The following is a 26,342-nucleotide window of genomic DNA, read 5'->3' on the forward strand; positions in this document are numbered from 1 at the left end:
CTATTTGCATGCAGGCCATGCATTCGTTGGGTTTGAATACCAATTATTTGCAGTACAAGTCCCGTGTTTGCTCGCCCCGTATTACAAACAAGAGTACACTATAGTTTAATGACGGCAGTGAGTTGATACATGTTGACAGAACATTTATCACAGAATACGTGATTGTTTAGTAATCGGTGCCGGACAATCAACGAAATACTCTCCGCTGGAGTAGTGTTTGAGTTGTCATTGTATAGACCGTGCAGTTACACAGCATGATAAATGAAGACCTCATATACCCCTCCAACAAGTGCTTGTTTGCTGGGTGATTACAGTGTGTTGGTGAATGGGCAACTGCTTTGTGAAATTGTCTGATGAGATAGTGACAGAGACTGTCAATGGTATCGTATTTGTTACACCTGTGTGTGGGTTTAATAACAACGAGCGAAGACACCTGATTACCGTGCACCTGGCCACCTGAATATACTGTACCTGAAAATATTCTAAAACACCGTAATTCTGTTTTATCAATAAGACAAAATTTCTATTAAATAGTTGATTAAAGTAAGATTTTATTGCAGTTAAACATGACACCTTTATTCTAGAGTAGTAATGTTGTTTAACAATATTATTATACACTGTCTTCACTTCAAATTATATATATTATTAATCAACATCATGTGGCAAACAAAATCAAGCCCCCACACCTTGACTGACAAATCAATACATTTTTTTTTATTCTGATAAAGACAAATGTTTTTTGCATATCTTTCATATAAATTAACAAAATTCAAGTGACATCCTGCAAGTACAAAACAGAACAACGTAAACGAGCCGTTTCATGTTTACAAAGAAAACACAAAATTCAAGTGACATCCTGCAAGTACAAAACAGAACAACGTAAATGAGCCGTTTCATGTTTACAAAGAAAACACCAAATTCAAGTGACATCCTGCAAGTACAAAACAGAACAACGTAAACGAGCCGTTTCATGTTTACAAAGAAAACACAAAATTCAAGTGACATCCTGCAAGTACAAAACAGAACAACGTAAACGAGCCGTTTCATGTTTACAAAGAAAACACAAAATTCAAGTGACATCCTGCAAGTACAAAACAGAACAACGTAAACGAGCCGTTTCATGTTTACAAAGAAAACACAAAATTCAAGTGACATCCTGCAAGTACAAAACAGAACAACGTAAACGAGCCGTTTCATGTTTACAAAGAAAACACCAAATTCAAGTGACATCCTGCAAGTACAAAACAGAACAACGTAAACGAGCCGTTTCATGTTTACAAAGAAAACACAAAATTCAAGTGACATCCTGCAAGTACAAAACAGAACAATGTAAACGAGCCATTTCATGTTTACAAAGAAAACACAAAAACCAACAACAATTACAAAAGGTCTGTCACAAAATAATGTTTAGATCACCCGTCCGACTGGCATTTGCATTTTTTAAAACTTATCCATCAAATATTTTACTCGCATTTGGCAAGCCTGCAAGTACTTTCTGTACCCCTGCCATGGTAACACAAGTATTTTCCTGATACTGTGGATCAGGGTTTTGGTTGCAAGTAATGCTTATTGTTACTATTGTGTGCTTCCTTATTTCTTACCTTCAATATAGTTCTTATCCGACTTAAAACTTGATCTATATAATTATAATAGAAATAGAACAGAGACAATGTTACAAAATGAGTTTACTACTCATACAGAAAGACTGATGGGAAAGGACACCTACAGGATTCATTTGAATACAGCAGAATATTGTAAACTATCTGCTACAATGCAGTTATTGAATCCTGATGTTTAGATCATGTTCTTCGCAGGAATGAAGCTGTTCATTTTAAGTCTATTGTTGATCGTGTGTTGAACGTGCCAGGCTTTTGTAGCCCGTGGGCCCAGTTTTGGTTTGAGTTTCCTATTTCACAAGGTCTTACCTGTGATGAATGGGACCTATTATACAAAAGGTTACACATTTAACCTCCCCGCCACTGGCAACAATGGTAGCCGGTATAATCTGAGTATGAGTGTTTTGATGGTGTGTACGGTGGTATAGGTCTATATCAGTGTATACAGAGACACAAGAGATGAGAGATTAGCCCTATTACCCCTATTTGTTACCCATGAATCGGTATGGCATCTGTCAAACTCCTTCATCTTTATGGAGACATTAAATCACTTTAACTGTAAACAGGATGAAGTGAAACCTGATGTATAACTTTATATAACAACCACCTGGCTTTAAATTGTAATCTTTTATAACAATTAGCTGTCTATAAATTGCCACTTTATATAACAACCACCTGGCTTTAAATTGTAATCTTTTATAACAATTAGCTGTCTATAAACAGCCACTTTATATAACAACCACCTGGCTACAAATGTTAATCTTGTATAACGATTAGCTGTCTATAAACAGCCACTTTATATAACAACCACCTGGCTACAGATGTTAATCTTGTATAATAGTTAGCTGTCTATAAACAGCCACTTTATATAACAACCACCTGGCTACAAATGTTAATCTTGTATAACGGTTAGCTGTCTATAAACAGCCACTTTATATAACAACCACCTGGCTACAAATGTTAATCTTGTATAACGGTTAGCTGTCTATAAACGGCCGCTTTATATAACAACCACCTGGCTACAAATGTTAATCTTGTTTAACGATTAACTGTCTATAAACGGCCACTTTATATAACAACCACCTGGCTACAAATGTTAATCTTGTATAACGATTAACTGTCTATAAACGGCCACTTTATATAACAACCACCTGGCTACAAATGTTAATCTTGTATAACGATTAACTGTCTATAAACGGCCACTTTATATAACAACCACCTGGCTACAAATGTTAATCTTGTTTAACGATTAACTGTCTATAAACGGCCACTTTATATAACAACCACCTGGCTACAAATGTTAATCTTGTATAACGATTAACTGTCTATAAACGGCCACTTTATATAACAACCACCTGGCTACAAATGTTAATCTTGTATAACGATTAACTGTCTATAAACGGCCATTTTATATAACTACCACCTGGCTACAAATGTTAATCTTGTATAATGATTAACTGTCTATAAACGGCCGCTTTATACAACAACCACCTGGCTACAAATGTTAATCTTGTACAGTAAACATTTTATTCTGTATCGCGTCGTGATTCGCCACGCAAGTTTCAGAGATCACTGTACAATTTTAAATCATTAAATAGTAATTGCTAATCAATTTTCAATATCGCTAATCAAGATATTGAAAACAAAATGTTCCCTGTTGTATAACAATTAACTGTCTATAAACAGCAACTTTGTATAACAACCACTTCTCCTTAAAGGGCACTTAATTTTTGTTCTCTACAAACAAAATGCAGGTATTTTAAACTGTATATTAAAGTCACTGAAAATAAAAGTCATAACCTCTCAATTTCAGCCAAGAAACCTACAGCATATGATGATTATACACAGGTGGTCTTTATATTAGGTAGAAGAGATGATTTATTGCGTGTTATATTTTATAAACATGTGGTTGTTTTTAGTGCCTGTTATAGACAGGCTTAACTGAGCAAGTGTCAGTAATAGGTGTTCTGTTGCTCTTCATGAGGCCAGGTGTTACGTTTCTTTGTACTTCAATAAAATCACTGCCAATTTGTTAATGGTACATTATGCTACAAAAACCACAGAATAAACATGTCGTGTATATTATAAAGTGTCAGTTGTTAACCCATGATGCAGTTATAACCATGGTTAATGCACATTTGTCTATTTGCCAAGTGTACCATTATGATGGAATAGTTTTATTGTGGCCTGGAATTGTTATACATGCGAACCTGCTGAAATGCCAGTCTATAACATGCCCCCTACAATATGTAGTATTCATTCTTCACCAGGAAGGTTGAGTGATCACTCCCGCTCACCTCCACACTCACCTGGTAAGATTTAGGAGAGTGACAAATTGATTGCCTTGCAGTAAAGGTTTTAGTTCATATTAATTGAAGCTTCATGTGATTTGCTCGAATGAGGAATGTGATCTACGACCTCACCTGGATTTGACTCATGGTGAAGATGGGTATTTGTGAGAAGAGGAAGGGTGGGACATAGCTCAGTGGTAAAGCGCTCACTCACATGGTGAAGATGGGTATTTGTGAGAAGAGGAAGGGTGGGACGTATCTCAGTGGTAAAGCGCTCACCTGGTGAAGATGGATATTTGTGAGAAGAGGAAGGGTGGGACGTAGCTCAGTGGTAAAGCGCTCAACTGGTGAAGATGGATATTTGTGAGAAGAGGAAGGGTGGGACGTAGCTCAGTGGTAAAGCACTCACCTGGTGAAGATGGGTATTTGTGAGAAGAGGAAGGGTGGGACGTAGCTCAGTGGTAAAGCGCTCACTCACATGGTGAAGATGGGTATTTGTGAGAAGAGGAAGGGTGGGACTCAGTGGTAAAGCTGGTGAAGATGGGTATTTGTGAGAAGAGGAAGGGTGGGACGTATGGGTAAAGCGCTCATGGTGAAGATGGGTATTTGTGAGAAGAGGAAGGGTGGGACGTAGCTCAGTGGTAAAGCGCTCACTCACATGGTGAAGATGGGTATTTGTGAGAAGAGGAAGGGTGGGACGTAGCTCAGTGGTAAAGCGCTCACTCACATGGTGAAGATGGGTATTTGTGAGAAGAGGAAGGGTGGGACGTATCTCAGTGGTAAAGCGCTCACCTGGTGAAGATGGATATTTGTGAGAAGAGGAAGGGTGGGACGTAGCTCAGTGGTAAAGCGCTCAACTGGTGAAGATGGATATTTGTGAGAAGAGGAAGGGTGGGACGTAGCTCAGTGGTAAAGCACTCACCTGGTGAAGATGGGTATTTGTGAGAAGAGGAAGGGTGGGACGTAGCTCAGTGGTAAAGCGCTCACTCACATGGTGAAGATGGGTATTTGTGAGAAGAGGAAGGGTGGGACGTAGCTCAGTGGTAAAGCGCTCACTCACATGGTGAAGATGGGTATTTGTGAGAAGAGGAAGGGTGGGACGTATCTCAGTGGTAAAGCGCTCACCTGGTGAAGATGGATATTTGTGAGAAGAGGAAGGGTGGGACGTAGCTCAGTGGTAAAGCGCTCAACTGGTGAAGATGGATATTTGTGAGAAGAGGAAGGGTGGGACGTAGCTCAGTGGTAAAGCACTCACCTGGTGAAGATGGGTATTTGTGAGAAGAGGAAGGGTGGGACGTAGCTCAGTGGTAAAGCGCTCACTCACATGGTGAAGATGGGTATTTGTGAGAAGAGGAAGGGTGGGACGTAGCTCAGTGGTAAAGCGCTCACTCACATGGTGAAGATGGGTATTTGTGAGAAGAGGAAGGGTGGGACGTATCTCAGTGGTAAAGCGCTCACACATGGTGAAGATGGGTATTTGTGAGAAGAGGAAGGGTGGGACGTAGCTCAGTGGTAAAGCGCTCAACTGGTGAAGATGGATATTTGTGAGAAGAGGAAGGGTGGGACGTAGCTCAGTGGTAAAGCGCTCACCTGGTGAAGATGGGTATTTGTGAGAAGAGGAAGGGTGGGACGTAGCTCAGTGGTAAAGCGCTCACCTGGTGAAGATGGGTATTTGTGAGAAGAGGAAGGGTGGGACGTAGCTCAGTGGTAAAGCGCTCACCTGGTGAAGATGGGTATTTGTGAGAAGAGGAAGGGTGGGACGTAGCTCACGCTCACTCAGTGGTAAAGCGCTCACCTGGTGAAGATGGGTATTTGTGAGAAGAGGAAGGGTGGGACGTAGCTCAGTGGTAAAGCGCTCACTCACATGGTGAAGATGGGTATTTGTGAGAAGAGGAAGGGTGGGACGTAGCTCAGTGGTAAAGCGCTCACCTGGTGAAGATGGATATTTGTGAGAAGAGGAAGGGTGGGACGTAGCTCAGTGGTAAAGCGCTCACTCACTGGTGAAGATGGGTATTTGTGAGAAGAGGAAGGGTGGGACGTAGCTCAGTGGTAAAGCGCTCACTCTGGTGAAGATGGGTATTTGTGAGAAGAGGAAGGGTGGGACGTAGCTCAGTGGTAAAGCGCTCACTCACATGGTGAAGATGGGTATTTGTGAGAAGAGGAAGGGTGGGACGTAGCTCAGTGGTAAAGCGCTCACTCACATGGTGAAGATGGGTATTTGTGAGAAGAGGAAGGGTGGGACGTAGCTCAGTGGTAAAGCGCTCACCTGGTGAAGATGGATATTTGTGAGAAGAGGAAGGGTGGGACGTAGCTCAGTGGTAAAGCGCTCACTCACCTGGTGAAGATGGGTATTTGTGAGAAGAGGAAGGGTGGGACGTAGCTCAGTGGTAAAGCGCTCACCTGGTGAAGATGGGTATTTGTGAGAAGAGGAAGGGTGGGACGTAGCTCAGTGGTAAAGCGCTCACTCACATGGTGAAGATGGGTATTTGTGAGAAGAGGAAGGGTGGGACGTAGCTCAGTGGTAAAGCGCTCACTCACATGGTGAAGATGGGTATTTGTGAGAAGAGGAAGGGTGGGACGTAGCTCAGTGGTAAAGCGCTCACCTGGTGAAGATGGGTATTTGTGAGAAGAGGAAGGGTGGGACGTAGCTCAGTGGTAAAGCGCTCACTCACATGGTGAAGATGGGTATTTGTGAGAAGAGGAAGGGTGGGACGTAGCTCAGTGGTAAAGCGCTCACTCTGGTGAAGATGGGTATTTGTGAGAAGAGGAAGGGTGGGACGTAGCTCAGTGGTAAAGCGCTCACTCACATGGTGAAGATGGGTATTTGTGAGAAGAGGAAGGGTGGGACGTAGCTCAGTGGTAAAGCGCTCACCTGGTGAAGATGGGTATTTGTGAGAAGAGGAAGGGTGGGACGTAGCTCAGTGGTAAAGCGCTCACCTGGTGAAGATGGGTATTTGTGAGAAGAGGAAGGGTGGGACGTAGCTCAGTGGTAAAGCGCTCACCTGGTGAAGATGGGTATTTGTGAGAAGAGGAACGGTCGGACGTAGCTCAGTGGTAAAGCGCTCACTCACCTGGTGAAGATGGGTATTTGTGAGAAGAGGAAGGGTGGGACGTAGCTCAGTGGTAAAGTGCTCACATGGTGAAGATGGATATTTGTGAGAAGAGGAAGGGTGGGACGTAGCTCAGTGGTAAAGCGCTCACTCACATGGTGAAGATGGGTATTTGTGAGAAGAGGAAGGGTGGGAAGTAGCTCAGTGGTAAAGCGCTCACTCACATGGTGAAGATGGGTATTTGTGAGAAGAGGAAGGGTGGGACGTAGCTCAGTGGTAAAGCGCTCACTCACATGGTGAAGATGGGTATTTGTGAGAAGAGGAAGGGTGGGACGTAGCTCAGTGGTAAAGCGCTCACTCACATGGTGAAGATGGGTATTTGTGAGAAGAGGAAGGGTGGGACGTAGCTCAGTGGTAAAGCGCTCACCTGGTGAAGATGGATATTTGTGAGAAGAGGAAGGGTGGGACGTAGCTCAGTGGTAAAGCGCTCACTCACCTGGTGAAGATGGGTATTTGTGAGAAGAGGAAGGGTGGGACGTAGCTCAGTGGTAAAGCGCTCACCTGGTGAAGATGGATATTTGTGAGAAGAGGAAGGGTGGGACGTAGCTCAGTGGTAAAGCGCTCACTCACCTGGTGAAGATGGGTATTTGTGAGAAGAGGAAGGGTGGGACGTAGCTCAGTGGTAAAGCGCTCACTCACATGGTGAAGATGGGTATTTGTGAGAAGAGGAAGGGTGGGACGTAGCTCAGTGGTAAAGCGCTCACTCACATGGTGAAGATGGGTATTTGTGAGAAGAGGAAGGGTGGGACGTAGCTCAGTGGTAAAGCGCTCACTCACATGGTGAAGATGGGTATTTGTGAGAAGAGGAAGGGTGGGACGTAGCTCAGTGGTAAAGCGCTCACTCACATGGTGAAGATGGGTATTTGTGAGAAGAGGAAGGGTGGGACGTAGCTCAGTGGTAAAGCGCTCACCTGGTGAAGATGGATATTTGTGAGAAGAGGAAGGGTGGGATGTAGCTCAGTGGTAAAGCGCTCACTCACCTGGTGAAGATGGGTATTTGTGAGAAGAGGAAGGGTGGGACGTAGCTCAGTGGTAAAGCGCTCACCTGGTGAAGATGGGTATTTGTGAGAAGAGGAAGGGTGGGACGTAGCTCAGTGGTAAAGCGCTCACTCACATGGTGAAGATGGGTATTTGTGAGAAGAGGAAGGGTGGGAAGTAGCTCAGTGGTAAAGCGCTCACTCACATGGTGAAGATGGGTATTTGTGAGAAGAGGAAGGGTGGGACGTAGCTCAGTGGTAAAGCGCTCACTCACCTGGTGAAGATGGGTATTTGTGAGAAGAGGAAGGGTGGGACATAGCTCAGTGGTAAAGCGCTCACTCACATGGTGAAGATGGGTATTTGTGAGAAGAGGAAGGGTGGGACGTAGCTCAGTGGTAAAGCGCTCACTCACATGGTGAAGATGGGTATTTGTGAAAAGAGGAAGGGTGGGACGTAGCTCAGTGGTAAAGCGCTCACTCACATGGTGAAGATGGGTATTTGTGAGAAGAGGAAGGGTGGGACGTAGCTCAGTGGTAAAGCGCTCACTCACATGGTGAAGATGGGTATTTGTGAGAAGAGGAAGGGTGGGACGTAGCTCAGTGGTAAAGCGCTCACCATATGGTGAAGATGGATATTTGTGAGAAGAGGAAGGGTGGGACGTAGCTCAGTGGTAAAGCGCTCACTCACCTGGTGAAGATGGGTATTTGTGAGAAGAGGAAGGGTGGGACGTAGCTCAGTGGTAAAGCGCTCACCTGGTGAAGATGGATATTTGTGAGAAGAGGAAGGGTGGGACGTAGCTCAGTGGTAAAGCGCTCACTCACCTGGTGAAGATGGGTATTTGTGAGAAGAGGAAGGGTGGGACGTAGCTCAGTGGTAAAGTACTCACTCACATGGTGAAGATGGGTATTTGTGAGAAGAGGAAGGGTGGGACGTAGCTCAGTGGTAAAGCGCTCACCTGGTGAAGATGGATATTTGTGAGAAGAGGAAGGGTGGGACGTAGCTCAGTGGTAAAGCGCTCACTCACCTGGTGAAGATGGGTATTTGTGAGAAGAGGAAGGGTGGGACGTAGCTCAGTGGTAAAGCGCTCACTCACCTGGTGAAGATGGGTATTTGTGAGAAGAGGAAGGGTGGGACATAGCTCAGTGGTAAAGCGCTCACCTGGTGAAGATGAGTATTTGTGAGAAGAGGAAGGGTGGAATGTAGCTCAGTGGTAAGCGCTCACCTGGTGAAGATGGGTATTTGTGAGAAGAGGAAGGGTGGGACGTAGCTCAGTGGTAAAGTGCTCACATGGTGAAGATGGATATTTGTGAGAAGAGGAAGGGTGGGACGTAGCTCAGTGGTAAAGCGCTCACTCACATGGTGAAGATGGGTATTTGTGAGAAGAGGAAGGGTGGGAAGTAGCTCAGTGGTAAAGCGCTCACTCACATGGTGAAGATGGGTATTTGTGAGAAGAGGAAGGGTGGGACGTAGCTCAGTGGTAAAGCGCTCACTCACATGGTGAAGATGGGTATTTGTGAGAAGAGGAAGGGTGGGACGTAGCTCAGTGGTAAAGCGCTCACTCACATGGTGAAGATGGGTATTTGTGAGAAGAGGAAGGGTGGGACGTAGCTCAGTGGTAAAGCGCTCACCTGGTGAAGATGGGTATTTGTGAGAAGAGGAAGGGTGGGACGTAGCTCAGTGGTAAAGCGCTCACTCACCTGGTGAAGATGGGTATTTGTGAGAAGAGGAAGGGTGGGACGTAGCTCAGTGGTAAAGCACTCACCTGGTGAAGATGGGTATTTGTGAGAAGAGGAAGGGTGGGACGTAGCTCAGTGGTAAAGCGCTCACCTGGTGAAGATGGGTATTTGTGAGAAGAGGAAGGGTGGGACGTAGCTCAGTGGTAAAGCGCTCACCTGGTGAAGATGGATATTTGTGAGAAGAGGAAGGGTGGGACGTAGCTCAGTGGTAAAGCGCTCACTCACCTGGTGAAGATGGATATTTGTGAGAAGAGGAAGGGTGGGACGTAGCTCAGTGGTAAAGCGCTCACTCACCTGGTGAAGATGGATATTTGTGAGAAGAGGAAGGGTGGGACGTAGCTCAGTGGTAAAGCGCTCACTCACCTGGTGAAGATGGATATTTGTGAGAAGAGGAAGGGTGGGACGTAGCTCAGTGGTAAAGCGCTCACTCACCTGGTGAAGATGGATATTTGTGAGAAGAGGAAGGGTGGGACGTAGCTCAGTGGTAAAGCGCTCACTCACCTGGTGAAGATGGATATTTGTGAGAAGAGGAAGGGTGGGACGTAGCTCAGTGGTAAAGCGCTCACTCACCTGGTGAAGATGGATATTTGTGAGAAGAGGAAGGGTGGGACGTAGCTCAGTGGTAAAGCGCTCACTCACATGGTGAAGATGGGTATTTGTGAGAAGAGGAAGGGTGGGACGTAGCTCAGTGGTAAAGCGCTCACTCACCTGGTGAAGATGGGTATTTGTGAGAAGAGGAAGGGTGGGACGTAGCTCAGTGGTAATGTGCTCACATGGTGTGCGATTGATCTAGGATCGATTCCCGTCGGTGGGCCCATTGAGCTATTTTTCGTTCCAGCCAGTGGTTCACAACTGGTGTAAAAAAGGCTGTGGTATGTACTATCCTGTCTGTGGGATGGTGCATATAAAAGATCCCTTGCTGCTAACTGAAAAGAATAGCCCACGAAGTGGTGACAGTGGGTTTCCTCTCTCAATATCTGTGTGGTCCTTAACCATATGTCTGACACCATATAACTGTAAATAAAATGTGTTGAGTACATTGTTAAATTAAACATTCCCTTCCTTCCTTGCAGTATTCTTCATCTGTTGAATAAGTTTGTTAAATATACACAGTGCTGCTTATAACAGGCTCATTTTCTGACTGACATCTACAAATTCTAACTTTGCATGACTCGAAAAGGAGTTCTACCGAAAAACACCTCCTGTTCTGAAATCCTTGTTGTGCATGTTAAAATACTGGCCTGAAATCCTTGTTGAGCATGTTAAAATACTGGCCTGAAATCCTTGTTGAGCATGTTAAAATACTTATTTACTGACTTTAAAAAAAGCAAATTGCATTACCTATTTTGATTTGCATAATGAGTTTTTTAAAGCAAACATAAACACAATGGCTGAATGAAGCAATGTTTAGCGACACCTCAACACACAAATACATCAGCTGTTGGGTGTCAGATAAAGGTTCAACTAGCTATGCTATATTCCTTTACTTCTGTGAACAATGTAGATCAATCACAAATAAAATGAACATTTGTACAATGTGCCGAAGCCATTGACATAACTATTTTCCTTCTTGTAACCAACTACGGTTCAAGCTTTTTCAACTGGGCATGCAAATGGTAAAGGCGGTAGGGAACAATAATAGTATTTCAAAATCTTAGGTAACTGGAAGTATGTTTATGTTTTTTTTTACCTAGGTAACCATTTGTTTGGTTACAGAATAATGTTTGCATACACAGTGAATCAACTAAGTCCAGGTTTTGTGCTATATTTATGTTCCAAGTGTCCAAAAATCAGTTTAGAACAATTTTGGAATACAATTTTTTTTTTTAAACTTCCGGGTACCTTGAAGTTTTTAGCTTTTAATTTTAGGACATAAAGCACTGTGTAACCAAATGACTGTTTGCATGATCTTAAAAATGTATCATTGACATGCAAACCGAACTACGGTTCACATGAAATGCTGCGCCCTTCTGCAGTTACCATCCAAGGATGTAATAGGTATTAAAGAGAGCTAGATACGTGGGTTACTCTCATTGGTAACAAAACAGATATCATATACCATGGTATTTGATATACTGTTATGGAGCATTGCATTGGTAGCTGGATGGGGAAAAACAATGAAACCATTGTGAGGAGTCCGTTGTTTGATCAGTCCATCACTGATCTCTGCCAGTGAACTAACTATTCCTTCAGCTCATCACTATACCTGTGAGCTTTCCTTTAGTTCATCAGTATACCTATATGAGCTTTAGTTCTCTCGCTAATTTCATGATGATTAACAACTCTGATTGCTTGTACACTTGGAGGTGTAGATTACAGTAACCGGAACTAAGATTTCAGTGTTTGGAATACTTCAGGTAATGTTTTAAATTTGTAACATCTTACCACCTTTCAAGTAGCTGACACTGCCTTTAGTACCCAGCCCAGATCCAAGTGATGTTTTAGTGCATGATGGACATGGCTAATTCCATGATGGTAAGCAGGCAAATGTAATTATGTGTAAATACATTGATAATGGTTTTTTGGCAGACTATTCGTGTTTCTTGAAAATGTCTCTAGTTTTTCTTTCAGAAGATGGACAATGTCATTATAATGACACCCTAATGCATGGTTTAATCAAGGTTTAAACAAAAGAATATTTGTCTTACAAAATTTAAGCACATTTTAAGCTACAGCTATTTAATTTCTAGCATACAAACAAAAACAGTTTGTTTCTGGTCAGACCAAAGTTCCCGAATTGATACGGTAATATTTTTTGTTTTTTGAAAAGCATGAATTGCACAGAAGATACATTTTGTTTTTTGCTCTTTTTTTTTAATGTCCTCCTTATCTGCCTTGGTTCCTCCTTATTGGCCATGGTGCTTCCTCATTTGTCTCGGTACACTAAATGCTTCCCATCACATTTTCCATATAGCCAAGGCAACGTTAATGACTTCGGCATCGACCAGAAACCAGCAATATATATTCTGTTGTCTTATTTAGACATAGCACATGGTCTGGATAGTGAGAAAAGAAACCCACTGCCACCACAGAGGCTACTCCTACCAAAGGGATCTTTTATTTGCAATTTTCCACACATGCAGGATGGCACATACCACAACCTTTGATGTATACCAGTTGTTAGGATGCTGGTTGGGTTTGGAAATAACATGATGTGTCCACCATAGTCAACTGATGTGACAAAGCAGCAGCTTCCACATGAGATATTCTTTTATGTTGGCTACAAGTTTTTGTTGGACATTGTGACTTGTTCACAGGAGAACTGTATAATATACCAAGGTATGTGATATACCAGATATGGGAAACTAGTCTTGTTCACAGGAGAACTGTATAATATACCAAGGTATGTGATATACCAGATATGGGAAACAGTCTTGTTTTAAAAAGTGAGCAGTATATTAATATGTATGTAGCTTGTCCATATTCATACTTGTACATATATTATTAATATCTAATTTCACTCATTTGTAAGGCTTAATCTGAAAGAATCTCTACTAAAATAAGTGGAAAAACCTACTAAGGCAAAAAACATGTGTTTTGCAGTGACGTCATGAAAACAATTTCTCACGTGTGCATTACTACAGTGAACCCCACCTAATGCCCACCCTGGTTCTAATAATACCACACTAATAAAGACCAGTAGTTTATAGACCACAATATTCTGTTTTATTTTATAGTACATATACTCTGGTACCAAGACCACCCTGGTTCTAATAATACCACACTATAAAGACCAGTAGTTTATAGACCACAATATTCTGTTTTATTTTATAGTACATATACTCTGGTACCAAGACCACCCTGGTTCTAATAATACCACACTATAAAGACCAGTAGTTTATAGACCACAATATTCTGTTTTATTTTATAGTACATATACTCTGGTACCAAGACCACCCTGATTACAGATTCAGATGAGTAAAGTGAGAACCAATGGTTGTTTTCAGTACATTCTGACCCCACCAAGACAACCACCAAATTACTGAACCTGCATCACAATGACAAACAATCATAAACTGACCTCGTCTTCACCATGGTGCTAAAGTTAATTACATATGATACCCAAACAAGTGATCAAACACCCTTATTTTCATTTACTTGGAAGTACAAAGGTATTACTTGTATAGCAAGCAATTAGTTTACAATTTAACATGGTATGGTTAATTTCTCAAACGAACAGCATAATAATTTTATTTTGTAACATGTACATAGTAATGTTGAAAAATAACAGTTGAATAATAGCAGTTAAACTGATGCAACAATTAGCTACAAACAGTCTTGTGACCCAACAGTTAAGCATTTGTATCAGGGGCGGGGGAAAAGTCCTTTTTTTCTGGTCTGGGACTGATTCTCGATCTCTGAGACCGAATTTTTTTTTTTTAAACCTGTGTTTGCCGGTCCCACTTTAGTCATTCTTGTCGGATCGAAGCACCTGTCTATTTCTATTATTGGAACAAATTCCTATCCGTCAAGTGGACTGGCCTGCCCAGACATTGGTATCTCGTGCATGATTTAAAATAATAAATAAATAGTGGTCAATATGGCTGGTGTTTCAGACATCTGTGATTTTAAAGTCTGCCAAAGTATATATTGCCAGTCACTGAAGTCAGACCTACAGCCGGTCAAGAGATTAAACAGACATTAACAATAACACTACTCTTGGTGAGAGAGCCATCAAGGTATTACACTCCAATTAAAACAAAGGACCCAGAGTTTGCAACTGGTTACAATCAACACCTGTCAACACCTGTGTAAGAGCTCTGTCAGGTCAAGTGTCCTAGTCTGAAGCAAGAGGCTTTTGTGTAATACAGACTGCTTCAAATAGCATAAAATATACTGAAATAATCGATAAATGTATTTATTGTTGACTGTCCAATGTAATGTATTCAATAATTATAAAGGATTTTAAAATTAACAAAAGGTTTCCACTTATTTGTTAACAAGTGGAAGTGAGCATAACATCTACATGTACTGGTTATCTCTAGAGCCAGTAGAGGTCACATTTCAACCAATCAGCGATGACGTTATTAATCTCTTACTCTAAACATGACATTGTGCTAGCTCAAGCTGTCAAATGCTTCAACGGTGCCATCTTTTATTAATTTTCAGGACAGTACTGAATACTCGTACTTTTTATATGGGAATTAAAATTCATAACTTTTATTCCTTTTTTATATTATTTATTCCATTATGTAACAATATATACAATTTGTGGGATTTTTTCACTGATGTGATTAAAAAAAAATGGTTTCATGTTTATCGTTTCGCGTTCATAATTCAAGATAAAACTATACAAACGTCACTATGATTTTTTAAAAAACTATTTGGCAAATATCGTCTTTTAAATGTTTTTTGTTTTTTTATTCCTTTGTTTTTTCCCCTCGTGACTGTTAAAACCTACCAAACTGAATTTATAGGTTTGAAATTTCAATAATTAGGTTGTATAACAAGTGGCTACAAAATCCTTAACAGACTGAGTACTTAGTAGTGGAAAATATCCTTATTAGACTGAGTCATTTGATAATTAACACAGAAGTTGTTCCCTATGTTGAATTATGTAATACAGTGGGTTTAAAAAAAAAAGATCTATGCTTTCTGTATACACATTAAGTTTTGTGTATTTTACCTCAGTTTGAAGACCACAGATAATATAGACAACTGGTGCTAGAAATGTGTGTGTGTGTGTGGGGGGGGGGGGTTATATAATATGTTTATAGACAAGCTATTTTCTACCTGGGAGAGCACTCCATTAACGGGTAGCTAATTATTTTATGCCATATATACCACACTGACATTATTTTTTTTAAAAAGAAGTTTATTTTGTTTAATGACACCACTTGAGCACATTGATTAATTAATCATCGGCTATTGCATGTAAAAATGTAATTCTGACTCATGGTCTTCATAGCAAACCCGCTAAATATTTCCATTAGCAACAAGGGATTTTTTATATGCACCTTCACACAGACAGGAAAGCACATACCATGCCTTTTGACCAGTTGTGGTGCACTGGTTGGAATGAGAAAAAACCCAATCAGTTGAATAGATCCACCGAGATGGTTGGATCTTGCGACTCAACCGACTGAGCTAAATCACACGACTCAACCGACTGAGCTAAATCACACGACTCAACCGACTGAGCTAAATCACACGACTCAACCGACTGAGCTAAATCACACGACTCAACCGACTGAGCTAAATCCCACGACTCAACTGACTGAGCTAAATCCCACGACTCAACCGACTGAGCTAAATCACACAACTCAACCGACAGCTAAATCACACGATCAACCGACTGAGCTAAATCACACGACTCAACCGACTGAGCTAAATCACACGACTCAACCGACTGAGCTAAATTCCGCCCCAATCTAATTAAAATTAGCTCCACTGGTTAATTATTATTACCTGTGGATCTAACAGCACCCCGTTGGAGCTCTTGTCCAGTTGACCTTTCATTTGACCAATCAAAACCTTACTTGCAAAATCAGGTCAGTGATTTGAAAAGAATTTGAAAACATTCGGGATTATGCCGAGGCTATACGAAATGATTCGGGTGAATTACTAAGTATGCAAGAAACTAATTTCAATATAAAATTTTATATAAAATTCATTTCAAGACGAAAAAAAACACTGTGATGGTATAGCCATAAAATCTGTTTATACTAGTATACAATCCAGAGTTTATATCTGGAATTTCCCCTGTTTTTTAATGTTGAAATAGACCAACAAGTTCGCCTATTGCATAAATAGTCTCACCCGATATTTTTAGAATTTGTATTCTCATGAATAATGCTATAAAAGGAGAAGTGAAATTGGTCAATATTTAAATTGTTATTTATATACTCTTCAAAAGAAGAAACGCAAAACCACATTGTCGTAACATTTGGAGAATTGATTTAATTATTGAATGGTGAGTCCGATAATTACCAAATGTTGCAGGATTGTTCACAATTCACTCTAGTCCATTGTGAGTAAGTGATAGGACACACCACCAAGGTCAAGGTCATCTGGAGTCAATACCGGGTGTGGCCTCCGCGTGTGTTGACAACTGCCTGGCACCGCCTGCCCATTGAAGCAACCAGAGTACGGATGACGTCCCGGGGGATGGTGGCCCACTCGGCCTGCAAGGCTGCTGCCAGCTCGGGCAGGGTCTGGGGCTGTGGTTGTCGCTGTCGGAGGCGTCGGTCCAACTCGTCCCATAGATGCTCAATTGGGTTCAAATCCGGTGATATCGATGGCCAAGGAAGGACATTAATGTTGTTGTTCTGTAGGAAAGCCGTTGTGAGACGTGCTGTGTGAGGCCTGGCGTTGTCATGTTGGAACACTGCGTTGGCGTTGGCCATAACTGGAACGATGTGTGGCCGGAGGATCTGGTCAATGTAGCCCTGTGCATTCAGGTTGCCCTGCACGTGGACCAGGTCAGTTCTGCCAGTGTGTGAGATGGCTGCCCACACCATGACACTACCCCCGCCGAATCTGTCCACTTCCTGCACGCAGTTTGCCGCATAACGTTCACCACGACGCCTATACACGCGACATCTTCCATCATGACGTCGGAGCAGAAATCGGGACTCGTCACTGAACCACACCTGTCTCCATCACAGTTGAGGCCATTGTCGATGAATCTGGCACCACTGCAGTCGGAGTCGACGGTGTTGTGGTGTTAAGATGACACCTCGAACTGGACGTCTGGCACGAATTCCTACCTCAAGTAGGCGGTTCCGTACGGTCTGGTCGGATATCCTGCGCAAACCTGGTATTGCTGCGGATTTGGAGGTGGCAGTAGTCAATCGTTCCCGAAGGTGGCGTACCCGGATGTAGCGGTCCTGCCCGGGGGTAGTGACCCGTGGTCGACCGGATCTAGGGAGGTCACATGTTGATCCATGTTGCTGGTAACGGTCCCACAGTCTGGAGATGGTGCTTGGGAACACATGGAATGCCCTGGCAACGGCCGTTCTGGATTCGCCTGCGTCTAGTCGGCCGATGGCATTGTTTCTCTGCGGTTCACTGAGACGTGGCATGTCCTGGATTGTCAACTGTCGGCCAGATACAGAGGCCAGGCAAGCGAACACCCTGCACTTTTATACTGTCGGTGTTCATGTTGCACGTGCAGACAACGCACGTGCAGTGGTGACATGGTTTGCATGTGGCTGCGTTTTTGCGAATATTCACATTTTGGAACTTTATTGTACAGTAGCTGCGTTTTATCGAATGTAACCGTGGGAATGTGTTTGGGACATGCAATGACCGTATATTCACAAAGCATGAACCGGTAGGAAACATAAAATCGGAGTTATAACCCATTTGTACCCTTTTGCGTTTCTTTTTTTGAAGAGTATAGATAAAATGTCACCTGGACATGGAAGTCCACACAATGCTGTTGGATCTACTGGTAGACCAGTAGAGCTAATTTTAATCAGATTGAATCCCAGCCCACACTGACAATATAGTCAATCTGCTAAACCTTTATGGCTTCAAACTGGTATAAGAGTTGTCAGATGCTGTGAGCCGCTATCCGCTGTCAATCAGCTATGTACAAGTACACACAATGTAAATATGATTTCCTCATTAATCCCCTGGCTGTGCGATAAGATACACGGTTTGATAGCAGACATAATGTTAGTGGATAATCTCAATCGGTGACATCTGGCTGTTAATGGGATCCAATATAAAATCAGTTATAGTAGCAATGTGCTCTTTTCCAAAGTCAATACCGATGACAGCTCACATTCAACTGAACCAGGCTTGGTGTAGACTATATATTAAATAAATAAAGCTACCAAGAATCTTCAAGGACATCTAAAGACAACAAGATATCATATTCAGAAGTTGATAATTTTCACCATCTTTGTTATGTTAACAAAGGCTAACCGTAACAATCGCTGTAAATTTGATTCTATCGCTGTGAATTTGATTCTGTTAAAGTACAGGATTATAGTATAGGGTTATAGCGACATGTGGGCAAACATATCATCAGGTGTGAGTTCAGCCAGCCATTTGTCGCTAATGCTTACTGATGATTTTTTATGTTACATATTAAACCGGATGACAGCTTCGGGAATCAGTTAGAATAATTTGCAAACTGTTAGTAAAAAACACCTGGTTAAATGTAGGCCAGGATAGAGATTCTCAAAGCTATTTTAGCCATACGAAATCATAAAACCATTGTACGCTATGACGTCACTACAGCACACACCATAGTGATTCCATCACAGCACACGCCATAGTGATGTCATACCTTAGATGGTTTTACAATTTCATAATGCTAAGATAGCTTTGAAAATATGGTCCCTGGTGTACGTGACCAAATATGGGAGGCTCTCTCTCATGACAGATTGTTAATTACTTTGGAAGGTTGGTGGGAGGTTGTAGCTCAGTGGTAGAGCACTCACTTGACACGTCATTGGTCATAGGAACAATCACCTTTAATGGACTCTGGTTATTTCCCATCCCAACCAGTTCGTCATGGCTGGTTCATCAGTCATGGTATGTAGTGCCCTGTCTATGGGAAAGGGCATATAAAAGATCCCTTGCTGCTTTTTAGAAAGAGTATTATCTGCTCTGGTGGTGTCATTAAACAAAACAAAACAAACTTTTAAATTTAGCTCTGGACCAAATGTCAAAATAATACCCAAATAGGCCTAGTTTAAAACATGCCAGAGTGTCATTAAACATAGGTCAAAATAATACCCAAGTAGGCCTAGTTTAACACATGCCAGAGTGTCATTAAACATAGGTCAAAATAATACCCAAGTAGGCCTAGTTTAACACATGCCAGAGTGTCATTAAACATAGGTCAAAATAATACCCAAGTAGGCCTAGTTTAACACATGCCAGAGTGTCATTAAACATAGGCCAAAATAATACCCAAGTAGGCCTAGTTTAAAACATGCCAGAGTGTCATTAAACATAGGTCAAAATAATACCCAAGTAGGCCTAGTTTAACACATGCCAGAGTGTCATTAAACATAGGTCAAAATAATACCCAAGTAGGCCTAGTTTAACACATGCCAGAGTGTCATTAAACATAGGTCAAAATAATACCCAAGTAGGCCTAGTTTAACACATGCCAGAGTGTCATTAAACATAGGCCAAAATAATACCCAAGTAGGCCTAGTTTAAAACATGCCAGAGTGTCATTAAACATAGGTCAAAATAATACCCAAGTAGGCCTAGTTTAACACATGCCAGAGTGTCATTAAACATAGGTCAAAATAATACCCAAGTAGGCCTAGTTTAACACATGCCAGAGTGTCATTAAACATAGGTCAAAATAATACCCAAGTAGGCCTAGTTTAACACATGCCAGAGTGTCATTAAACATAGGTCAAAATAATACCCAAGTAGGCCTAGTTTAACACATGCCAGAGTGTCATTAAACATAGGCCAAAATAATACCCAAGTAGGCCTAGTTTAAAACATGCCAGAGTGTCATTAAACATAGGTCAAAATAATACCCAAGTAGGCCTAGTTTAACACATGCCAGAGTGTCATTAAACATAGGTCAAAATAATACCCAAGTAGGCCTAGTTTAACACATGCCAGAGTGTCATTAAACATAGGTCAAAATAATACCCAAGTAGGCCTAGTTTAACACATGCCAGAGTGTCATTAAACATAGGCCAAAATAATACCCAAGTAGGCCTAGTTTAATGCCAGAGTGTCATTAAACATAGGTCAAAATAATACCCAAGTAGGCCTAGTTTAACACATGCCAGAGTGTCATTAAACATAGGTCAAAATAATACCCAAGTAGGCCTAGTTTAACACATGCCAGAGTGTCATTAAACATAGGTCAAAATAATACCCAAGTAGGCCTAGTTTAACACATGCCAGAGTGTCATTAAACATAGGCCAAAATAATACCCAAGTAGGCCTAGTTTAACACATGCCAGAGTGTCATTAAACATAGGCCAAAATAATACCCAAGTAGGCCTAGTTTAACACATGCCAGAGTGTCATTAAACATAGGTCAAAATAATACCCAAGTAGGCCTAGTTTAACACATGCCAGAGTGTCATTAAACATAGGCCAAAATAATACCCAAGTAGGCCTAGTTTAACACATGCCAGAGTGTCATTAAACATAGGTCAAAATAATACCCAAGTAGGCCTAGTTTAACACATGCCAGAGTGTCATTAAACATAGGTCAAAATAATACCCAAGTAGGCCTAGTTTAACACATGCCAGAGTGTCATTAAACATAGGTCAAAATAATACCCAAGTAGGCCTAGTTTAACACATGCCAGAGTGTCATTAAACATAGGCCAAAATAATACCCAAGTAGGCCTAGTTTAACACATGCCAGAGTGTCATTAAACATAGGCCAAAATAATACCCAAGTAGGCCTAGTTTAACACATGCCAGAGTGTCATTAAACATAGGCCAAAATAATACCCAAGTAGGCCTAGTTTAACACATGCCAGAGTGTCATTAAACATAGGTCAAAATAATACCCAAGTAGGCCTAGTTTAACACATGCCAGAGTGTCATTAAACATAGGTCAAAATAATACCCAAGTAGGCCTAGTTTAACACATGCCAGAGTGTCATTAAACATAGTTCAAAATAATACCCAAGTAGGCCTAGTTTAACACATGCCAGAGTGTCATTAAACATAGGTCAAAATAATACCCAAGTAGGCCTAGTTTAACACATGCCAGAGTGTCATTAAACATAGGCCAAAATAATACCCAAGTAGGCCTAGTTTAACACATGCCAGAGTGTCATTAAACATAGGTCAAAATAATACCCAAGTAGGCCTAGTTTAACACATGCCAGTGTCATTAAACATAATCCATAATCTAGAAGACCTGCTTTCATTTATTTTTCTTTCTAACTAATATAATTTTAAAATGGATACATAGCTGCATCAAGACATTTTCCTTTGGTAATATCTTAGAAGAATTTCATTTGTTTTGCAGAGATATTAAAAATGTCTGTAAATACATTTCTGTCTTTACGAAGACAAACTTGATATGTTTCTGATGTTTTGAAGAAAATAATCTGTAACACATTCTAAGAAAGTAAGGCAGAAATCTTTCTGAAGTCTTTGTTATCAGTTGTAATGATTTGTGAATTTGATGTTGGATAAAACCGACATTGTTTAGAAAATGGAGACCAATCACTATTATTGATACTATATCACTGGTTACTATGTCCGATTGTCCAGGTAAAATACCTTGATAACTGATCAAAGTGTTGTGGAAACTTGAAAGGAATTTCAACATAAAAGAAAAGTTCTCTTTGCCTGTGTTTTCATCACTGTTCGGTACCTAGCTGTCCTTTCTTCAGAAGCAGTCCTTGTTTATTGCCTTTATGCTCTGTGTACATGACCTAGAGACCATTATCAAATTCAATTCTAAAACAATCTGTCTCCCTGAATGATATAGTTTATCATGAATTATAAAGTGGTATTTTTAAAGATGTATGTAAGTGAAAAACAAAATGTTCCTAAATCACCACTGAAAGTTTATGTTTTTTATGAATTCTGTATGTTATATTTTGTAGCTGCTGATTGAACTATTGTCTGGGTGACAGTGTCCTGTCTTAATGTAGTGAAACCTCTCTAAACAGGACACCCACAGGACTGAGTACAAAGTCCAGTTTTGAGGGGTATCTGGTTTAAAGAAATTATGGCCTGTACTAATATTTAAAAAAAAGAGTCCATGAGAAATATCCAGTTGTGAGTGAATTCCTGTTTTCAGAGGGTTGGTTTTGAGGTGTTTTCCTGTACATTGTAAATGTTGATTAAAACAATTAGGCTGGATGACACTGTCCTGTCGTATTATATGGGAAGGTGTTGGTGTCCTAGACTACCAGTTTGTTACCACTTACTAAAACAATGTGGTGGACTTTCAGACATTGACAATTAGTACTGATAATCTATTCAAGCTTGCACAGTTGTATTATTATGCATGCCAGTTGGGTGGGGGTGGGTATGTATGAATCTCCCCACAGGAATTACATTTAAAAAAACAGAAAAAACCCCAAGTCTCATACATTGATCACATTACAGAAAATGGCGAGTGCTGCCTGCAATATATATTAACTGAAATCAGCCCTGCCAAGTGACATACTTGATCTTCACCCTACATGCCTCCTGAAAACATTCCCGTTTAACTGTCTGTAAATATGTGCACATTTAGCGTGGGAAGACGTGTTACCTTGTAATGCATGGCACCCTTAACCACAGGCTATATCATAACTAAAAAACTATTGCAGAATAAAAGTAAGCGAAAGAGCCAAAGTATTTTGTGTAAATAATCATTTATCTGTAACTGAAAACAACACCAGACAGTTTCCATGGAAACGAGAATACTATATATACATGCACCTCTGGCAGAAGAAGGCAGCAGGCTTTCCATATAAAGTTTGGTCTTGCTGTTAGCATTGTCTGCTAGACTTGATCCCAGGATTGTAATTTACACACTCCATTAGAATCTCCAGCCCTGTTTACATCTACCTGTGTTGATGGCTGGTTACCTGTGTTGGTGGCTGGTTACCTGTGTTGGTGGCTGGTTACCTGTGTTGGTGGCTGGTTACCTGTGTCGGTGGCTGGTTACCTGTGTCGGTGGCTGGTTACCTGTGTCGGTGGCTGGTTACCTGTGTCGGTGGCTGGTTACCTGTGTCGGTGGCTGGTTACCTGTGTCGGTGGCTGGTTACCTGTGTCGGTGGCTGGTTACCTGTGTCGGTGGCTGGTTACCTGTGTCGGTGGCTGGTTACCTGTGTCGGTGGCTGGTTACCTGTGTCGGTGGCTGGTTACCTTTGTTGGTGGCTGGTTACCTGTGTTGGTGGCTGGTTACCTGTGTTGGTGGCTGGTTACCTGTATTGGTGGCTGGTTAATTACCTGTATTGGTGGCTGGTTAATTACCTGTGTTATTGTGGCCAATCTTGATCAGGTGGGAGGGAGGTAGTACCTTGGTATGCATTCCATTAATATCTTCTTTTTTACAGACCTGATTTTCACCACAATGTATTTTTGTTGTATATATCCTGGGACATACTCTAAATACTTATATTTCAAACTGAAATGGGGGCGGGATTTCGCTCATACAGGTCAGTGCTCACCTGAGGTGCTTGCATCGCAGGATCGAACCACCTCGGTGGATCCATTCAGCTGACTGGGGGTTTTCTCTTTCCAATGAGTGTGCCACAACTGGTCAAAGGCTGTGGTATGTGCTTTTCTGTCTGTGGAAAAGTGCATATAAAAGATCCCTTGCTTCTAATGGGAAAATGTAGTGGGCTTCATCTGACTATATGTCAGAATTACCAAATGTTTGATGTCCTGTAACTGATGAATCAATGTTCATTTGATGCAATTAGTCATAATACAGAGTTAAAAAACAGGAGGAAATGTTATTTAGTAATACTCCAGCACATTGTTTTATCAGCATGTATTATGTGCCGATGCCTAGCATATGTTAATTGAGGTACTTTATCTATAAAAAATGCAAAAAAAAAGTCAATATCACTTCTTACCAATTAACCAGATCTTTTATTTCGCTACACACAGACAGACAGCTATTTTATTCAATAATAATTCAGACGGAAATGGCAGCTTGGCAAATAAGTAATGCAACAAAATTCTGAAAAACATGGATTATGTCGTCACTTGTCACAAAACGTGAGTTACGAGGCCGGCTGTCCATATCCAGCATATTCAGACAGTGTCTAGTGTAAGGGCTGGAGCAGGATTTGGCTCAGTTGGTAGAGCACTCGCCATATCCAGGTATTCAGACAGTGTCTAGCGTAAGGGATGGAGCAGGATTTGACTCAGTTTGTAGATCACTCGCCATATCCAGCATATTCAGATATTGTCTAGCCTAAGGGCTGGAGCAGGATTTGGCTCAGTCGGGAGAGCATTCGCCATATCCAGCATATTCAGATATTGTCTAACCTAAGGGCTGGATCAGGATTTGGCTCAGTTGGTAGATCATTCGCCTGAGGTATCTGAGGATCGATCACTTCAGTGGACCCATTCACTGATTGGGTCACCCTCCACCCCAACCAGTGACCCATGACTGGTATAGCAAAGTCTGTAGCATGTGTTCACCTGTCTGTGGGAAAGTGCATATAAATATTCATTTGCTGCCAATGGAAAAATGTAGCGGGTTTCCTTTAAGACTGTGTCTGAAATTACCAAATGTTTGACATCCAATAGCTGATGATAATAAATCGAGGTGCTCTAGTTGTGTCATTAAACAAGACAAACATTAGCCTAAGGGCTATGTAGACAGAATTTTCTATCCCTGTGCCAAAGCTAGCTACTTCTGTCTAGTGAGCAAGAAATAGATAGTTAGCACTAGGTTAATACCCTCTGTTTACGTTTCATCGTCAGGCGAACTGGGTGACAGAATATTAGATTGTTTCCAAGCATTAGTCATCAGTAGCAGATTGTTCCAGTGTGGAGGTTGTTAGTTGAAGACGGTATCGTTAGTAACGAGCATTGCATGATAATACACACCTGTTACAGATTACCTGCAAACAGAACGACTTGCCACTGTTTTCTGTGAGAAAGAATGTAATCATACATATGTAAGATATCTTTAATAACCTATGAGTTGTCTTTTCTTAGATACCCTTTTGAGAGTACACTGCTAGATGTTTTGATATCTGACATGTTGGGGATCAATTTAGACACCTGATTGGTTATTCTGTGGTGATGTCTTGGATGTCAAATTGAAAGCATTTACTGAAATAATCAACACAAATGATAATAACTGCCATTTGTGACACGTACATGCTAACTGTACAAGCAAACACATTGGAAATAATTTGTGTGTGGAACATACATTCATGTGATAATCCATCTATAAAGTATTTTAGAGATGGCACAGACCTGTACTGTACCCAAGACAGGCATGCTTAAACCATTGTTGGTTGCAAGTATATATCATTAGTGATTTATAATGGATGGATGGATGGTTGGTTGGTTGGTTGGTTGAATATATGGTTTGATGGTTGGTTGGTTGAATGGATGGTAGGATGGATGGTTGGTTGAATGGATGGTAGGATTGATGGTTGGTTGATTGGTTGAATGGATGTTTGGTTGATTGGTCGGTTGAATGGATGGTAGGATGGATGGTTGGTTGATTGGTTGGTTGAATGGATGGTAGGATGGATGGTTGGTTGATTGGTTGGTTGAATGGATGGTAGGATTGATGGTTGGTTGAATGGATGGTAGGATGGATGGTTGGTTAATTGGTTGAATGGATGGTAGGATGGATGGTTGGTTAATTGGTTGAATGGATGGTAGGATGGATGATTGGTTGATTGGTTGGTAGGATGGATGGTTGGTTGATTGGTTGGTTGAATGGATGGTAGGATTGATGGTTGAATGGGTGGTTGAATGGATGGTAGGATTGATGGTTGGTTGATTGGTTGGTTGAATGGATGGTAGGATGGATGGATGGTTGGTTGATTGGGTGGTTGAATGGATGGTTGGTTGAATGGATGGTAGGATGGATGGTAGAATGGATGGTTGGTTGATTGGTTGGTTGAATGGATGGTAGGATGGATGGTTGGTTGATTAGTTGGTTGAATGGATGGTAGGATTGATGGTTTGTTGGTTGAATGGATGGTTGGTTAATTGGTTGGTTGGTTAGAA

The 26,342-nt window shown here is 41.4% G+C and overlaps 1 protein-coding gene across 1 annotated transcript in view; it reads left to right on the forward strand.

Moving 5' to 3' along the window:
* The window catches only part of LOC121367414 (smoothelin-like protein 1), a 90,972-nt gene that overhangs the window by 14,599 nt on the left and 50,031 nt on the right, over positions 1 to 26,342 (forward strand). The gene's annotated exons all lie outside the window — the stretch shown is intronic.

The sequence above is a fragment of the Gigantopelta aegis genome, chromosome 3 (assembly GCF_016097555.1).
Source record: "Gigantopelta aegis isolate Gae_Host chromosome 3, Gae_host_genome, whole genome shotgun sequence".
Taxonomy (NCBI): domain Eukaryota; kingdom Metazoa; phylum Mollusca; class Gastropoda; order Neomphalida; family Peltospiridae; genus Gigantopelta; species Gigantopelta aegis.